At 41.0% G+C, this 6,400-nt stretch overlaps 1 protein-coding gene across 3 annotated transcripts in view; it reads right to left on the minus strand.

Moving 5' to 3' along the window:
* The window catches only part of GNPNAT1 (glucosamine-phosphate N-acetyltransferase 1), a 14,919-nt gene extending 10,467 nt beyond the window's left edge, over positions 1-4,452 (minus strand). The window contains exon 1 of one of the 3 annotated variants that reach the window (XM_024734780.1): positions 4,271-4,452. The gene's annotated coding sequence lies outside the window, so the exon portion shown is untranslated. Of the gene's footprint in view, positions 1-3,646; positions 4,090-4,270 lie in introns of those variants that run through there. The other 2 variants (XM_024734781.1, XM_024734782.1) reach the window with 2 other exon arrangements.
* Positions 4,453-6,400: the final 1,948 nt, after the last annotated feature.

The raw sequence follows: 6,400 nt of genomic DNA on the forward strand, positions 1-6,400 counted from the left end.
TTATATATATAATATATATATATATATATATATATATATATGTATATATATATATACTCTGCTGCAGTATAGCAGAGGCTTTGGGAAGGTACTGTGATGTAATAATAGAAGTTAACATTGGTTCAGCACTTATGTGCCAGCATTGTTCAAAGAACTTTACACATTACTAATTCACTTACTATAACAATCCTACAGGGTAGGGATGATTATTATCTCCATTTCAACAGATGAGGAAATGCAGGTGTAGACAAGTAACTTGCCCAAGGTCACAGAATTAGCAAAGCTGAAATTGAAACCTAGACGTGGAAAGAGCATGAGCTCTGGAGTCAGACCTGGTGTTCAAACATCAACTGTGTGATGATGGCTAAGGAAGTTAAACTGAGAATGTTTCCTCATTTGTAAAATGGAGATGAAACTGTTAGAAGAAATGAATTACTGTATACAAGTACCTAACAGTGCCTGGCACAGGGCAAGTGTTCAACAAGATACACTGATACTTCAGTTAGCAACTAATTTAAAATTTATTTTTATACGTCCTTGTTAACTTTGTTCACCTTTAAATTAATTCATGAGTCAGGCACTGTGCTGGGTACAGGAGCTACAAAAAGATGATCTATTATGTTTATGTTAAACTGAAAGCATTCTTGGAAAGGAAAGAAAGAACTTTAAAAATAATAGATACAAAAAAAAATAAATAATAGTTACTATGTAGAATACTGAGAGGTTTGTTTTCTTTCCCTCAAAAAGGACTCAAATCATGTTATGCTGTAAAAACTATGCCTGGATCTAAGAATAGTAATGTAAGGAAATTGTGATGATCAAAACAATCATTCATAAAATTTAACAAGCTTATGGTCCACTTGAAACAGATTTTTTTGTAGATTAATTTTAGTGCATGCACTTTAGTATTTGTCCCTGATAATTGGACCCCTGAGGCTTTTGAGAGTACTCTAATCTGAAAGATGGATAACAAAATTGTTTTTCAGGTATACAGATAAACAGGCAGAAGTCTGCCTTTATTTATCAATAAAGTAAAATGTGTACACTAAGTGCAGAAGTCAGAAAGTATTACAAATTTAAGTTCTTCAAGACAACATACCATTTAAACATTTTGATGTTCATGCTATTTAACATACAGTTGTAAGCATGAAGTTTAAAGAAAGCTCAAAAGGAAATGTGGATGGACATTAAGATAATTTAAAGTTAACTAGATTTCTTCTTCCTATAAAGTTGCCTGAGTTTACAATGAAATGTGCCTAGAAAACTCGCAAAATAGGGTTAATAATTTCTGAGAGAGAGGGGAGGTACACAGGAGGAGAATTAGGATTATGAAGCCTTTAAAGGATTTTAAACAGTAAATACTAATATTTTCCTGTGCTTTTCTTTAATCGATGGTCTTATTCCATGAATGATAAAAATAAATGATACTGGCTAATATTTATTGAGTACTTTATATACAAATGAAAATACAATGAAAGATCTATCAGACTAGAAAGCAGGCACAGTAACTAGCTCAAGATAACAGAGCAAATAAGGAACAGTGAGGATTCGCAACCAGGGCCAGCTTCAAGGACACAGGGCCCCGCACTTAATTCTCTGCTGCCACTGTCGAAATTGTTAATGTTGCCACAAATTATGCAACCATTCCTGCGTGACTCCAGACTCTATACTCTGTAGTACTACAGAGGCACTAGTGAAGGTGAATTCTCTACTTTATTGTGCAAGAGTTTAAAATTTAGTCAAAGCAGCACTTATATTTGGAAAGTAAGAATTTCAGGCTAAAGTACTTAATGCATTCTGGATAGAAATAAGAATCCATATTCTTATGGCAATCAAAAATTAATATCAAGGGACTTCCCTGGCAGTCCAGCGGTTAAGACTTAGCCTCCCATCGCAGGGGGTGCAGGTTTGATCCCTGGTTGGGGAGCTAAGATCCCACATGCCTCGTGGCCAAAAAACCAGAACATAGAACAGAAGCAATATTGTAACAAATTCAATAAAGACTTTAAAAATGGTCCACATCAAAAAAATCTTTAAAAAAATTAATATCAAAATGTTTACATGAGCTATTTTACAAAACAGAGCCATACTTAAGGTTACCTTTTTTTATCTTATTCTGTCCCCATACAGTAAATTCTGCTGGTGCCCAATTAATATGCTGGGCAAGTTAAAGTAAGATGTGATTTGATACTAAATTTCAAAAGCATTTATAAAAGAGCAAAACAGGTAAATTTATTTGGTTTACAAAAGAAATAATTTTCAGCATCTTAAAGTGCCCGCAGGTACCACAATATAGGAAATTTCAGTAAACAGAAACGCACAGTTGTTTGAAGCTGAATTTCACCATTATCATTGGGGTCTTATTTTGTTTTGTTTCTTTTGGTTTTGCTTTTTTGGGTTTTTTTGGCCACGCTGCTTGTGGGATCTTAGTTCCCCAACCAGGGATCTAACCTGGGCCTACAGCAGTGAAAGTGCCGAGTCTTAACCACTGGACCGCCAGGGAATTCCCTCATTGGGGTCTTATTTTGAAGATTTTAGATTAATTTTAAAAAGTAAACCCTAACCCTTCTTAAGTATTTCTCAAGTACCTTTTCTGTTTAACTACTAAGTTAACAAGCATTTAAAGGCCCATATATGCCTAACCTTAGCCCAATAAATGCCTAGTGAATGAATAACTAATGGTATAAGACTTATCTGGTTAAAAAAAAAAAAAAAAAAAGACTTATCTGGAGATCACATTTCAGAATATCTAGAAGAAAAAAAGATTACCAAACTGCTACAAGTGATATCACAAAAACCATACACCAAATTCATTTTTACTAAGATCACATCAGGTTTTCAGTCGGTTGACCATTCTTTGGACATAGTTTCAACAGGTTTCTCAGCATCTATAGTGCACTAGAATATACGTGGGGAGGAGCTGCTGCTAGAATCAAGCAACTGAGAGCAACAAGTAATAAGATACTGGGAATGAAGATTTCAAAAGTTGATATAAAAATTTAAAAAAACAATCTGAGGTCAAATCTAAATGGACTTTACATATCTCAGGAGCTTTCGGGGCATTACTGTATGACTTCAGTACATGGTTAAAGCAGGAAGGGGGCCCGTGTGCTGTTTGAGACTTTGGGGTTCGTCTACATACATTTTATAACTATTTCAATAGTAATTTGACTGAATTGTGAATCTAAAGAACACTTCATTCGGTGATGATTTTAATAGGCCTAGCTATATTTATTAAATTATGCAATTACACTTCAGTTGAGAATTTTAAAATTTCCTGATAGTTTATTTGATCCCTGTGACTTAGGCATTATTCCCAGTCTACCCACGAGCAAGCTGGAGCACGTGGAGCTTTCAGTACTTGACCCCAAGGTAACACAGCCAATGAGTGAATTGGGACTAAATCCTCCGATGTTCTCCCGTCTTGAGCTCTACAGTACCATACTCAATAGAAGCCAGTATTTACATCATCGTGCCAGACAGGAAGGTGTCTCCCCTATTCTAAAAAATGTCAGTGAATCCTGCCTAATGAAACTGACCTAAATGATTTCTTGAGGTCCATTCTAGGATTTATTCACGAGTGTATATCCTAACAAAACTATAGTCGCCCTTCAATTTTTTATGAAATTTTAAGAGTTCGACTTACATAAACAGCTCCTATAAGAGAAATCACAGTACTCAGTGTTTCTAGGGGTAGAAGCCCCCGGAAGAGACAAAGGATGTCCGTCTTTCCTGCGGTGAAAACCCCGATTTAGTCAGTGCAGGTGATCTTCGGAGCCGAATCATGTCCTCAAGTGGCTCCTGACCGCCGTGGGGTGCTACGCGGAAAGGAACGGTGGAAAACAGGGCCAGAGGCGTTCGTGCCCATTTCAAAACCGATGGCGGCAGAGACTGTGAACAACTGTCTCAATCCCCCACGCTAAAGCCTGACGAACGAAAAATTAGTTTCGACCTCAGTCTCTGTTCCTGCCTGCTAGGGCCACCTCCTGCACGGCTGGACCACTGGCCATCATCCCTAACCTCTGCTCCACACGTGTGTCCGCTCAACTTGCTCCAAACTGCCCTCTACGCCCTCATACGCACCCAGCTGGCGAAGATAAATGCCCAGCTCCCCGAACGGAACCTCCCCCCGCCCCGGACCGGGCCTAGCCCGCCTCGCCCGGGGGTAGCAGTCACACCTGTTTGATAAACCTGAAGGGCAAGCCCAAGCCGGCACCCAGGGCATCCGGCCGGGCCCCGCTCTCTCTCCCCGACCCCCGGTCCCCCTCACCCGTAGAGACCTGCAGTCGGCGCTCCTCTCCAGGCCCGTCGGATTCTCACCCACCCGGGTACACAGCACTAGATCCACATCCGGCTTCAGCGGCAGCCCCACCTCCTCCACCTCCGGCTCTACAGTCTCCCGCAAGGCCGCCGCTCCGCGAGCCGCCGCCAGGACGTGGCAGCACCGACACCTCCAGCCCGCCCCTGCCCGCTTACGTAGGGCCGCTTGCAGGCGGAGGAGGCAACTGCGGGCGGAGGCGGGGTCGAGAGCCTGGGGGCCGGGCGGGGGCGGGGCCTGCGGTCGGCGTCAGCACGTGAGGCGGCGGCTGAGACGTCGTGGGGACTCCACCAGGCAGGCGTGCCGGCAACGAGTCCTGGCACCGCGCGGCGCCTGCTCCTCGCTCCCTGAGGCTTCCCCCGCGGCCTCAGCATCTCGGCTTAACTGGACATAATTCTGCCTCGGAGTCAGCTAAGCACTGTAAGTGGTGACTAGTGTGTGCATCTTTGGTTCCCAGAGACCAGAGTCTCGGCCTCTTCCCTCTTCGTTTGCCCCTCGTTGCACCTTCGCTTCGTAGTCAGTTCTTTCATTGATTAGGACTTTGGCTACTCGCTGGAGGCTCGAATCTCCTCATCCCCAGTTTTCTGAGTCGCACATCCTGCCTCTGTGAGGTGGGACCCCTGCATTCTACTCTGAGACTACGTTTTATTTCTCGCTCAGATCCTTTTTGGATGAACACGGGGGTTAGGACAATGATTCTCAGCTGCGGCGATTTTGCCACCCAGGAGGCAGTTGGCAATGTGTGGTCATTTTCAACCTCAAGTCTGGGTGAGAGGTGTTACTGGCATCTCTCCAGATGATAGAGGGTAGATATGGGTAGAGATCAGGCATGCTGCGACATGTTTTACAATACAGAGGACAGCTCCCCACAATAAAGAATTACCTGGCCTGAAATGTCAGTATTGCTGAAGTTGAGAAACTCTGGGTTAGGAGAAGAAAACTGACTTTTCTCTGAACTCCCACTTACAAAGCGTCTTACCTAACTAGCACGTGCCCTCATTTTACAGATTGGGAAAGAGTTTCAGAGATGTTAAGTAATTTGCCGAAGTTACGTAGCTAGTAGCTCCCATTCCTTGCCTTGTACCATAAATTTCAACTGATTGAAATTGTTCTTAATACGGTTCAAAGAATTAACACCATATATAGTCTGCCAGAAATAATATTTTCTGCTTATTTGTGAGACTTAAATTTCAGATAACTCTTTTGCTGATTGATGTATTCTCATAACTTCAAATATCTCTGTATCCTTGTTTTTACCCTTAAACATACAAAAGAATTAAGACATAAACAAAAATAAACACCACTAATCTTAAACATATAGCCTTGTTTTCTTTCAGACTTCTGGCCCTATGTTTACAATGAGCTCCTCCTGAGCAAAAGAACCCTGTAAATTTTATCATTTATCAGAGTGAAACAATTAATTATAAAATGTATCAGAGACCACAGGAGTTCTAAGAGGTACCCCCAAAGATCTGCATTTGAGACATACTACTCCTTACCCTCATTGTGCCATAGGAACCCAATTCCTCTTCAACAAAGTCAGTCACTCTGACCAGACAGTGACCCTTTTTCTTGTTGCAAAGAGCAGCCCAAGGTAGCCAGGTGACAACGTCACCTTCTAGTTTAATAGAACCGTTGGTGTGTCCTCTGGTGATTTTTATTTATTTTATGGATTCTTTTTTTAATAGAGATATAATTGGCATATAACATTATATTAGGTTTAGGTGTACAACATAATGATTTGATATATGTATATATTGGGAAATGATCACCACAGTCAGTTTAGCTAACATCTATCACCACATATAGTTACAGATTTTTTTCTTGTGATGAGAACTTTTAGGATTTATTCTCTTAGCAACTTTCAGATATATAGTACAATACTGTTAACTATAGTCACCATATATCACATTATATCCCTGGGCCTTATTTATCTTATAAGTGGAAGTTTGTATCTTTTGACCACCTTCCTCTCATTTCACCCCCCATCCCCCTACTCTGGCAACCACCAATTTGTTCTCTGTATGTATGAATTAGTCTTTTGTTTAGATTCTACATATAAATGAAATTATATAGTATTTG

Source organism: Neophocaena asiaeorientalis, unplaced genomic scaffold (genome assembly GCF_003031525.2).
Source record: "Neophocaena asiaeorientalis asiaeorientalis breed wild unplaced genomic scaffold, Neophocaena_asiaeorientalis_V1.1 scaffold547, whole genome shotgun sequence".
Taxonomy (NCBI): domain Eukaryota; kingdom Metazoa; phylum Chordata; class Mammalia; order Artiodactyla; family Phocoenidae; genus Neophocaena; species Neophocaena asiaeorientalis.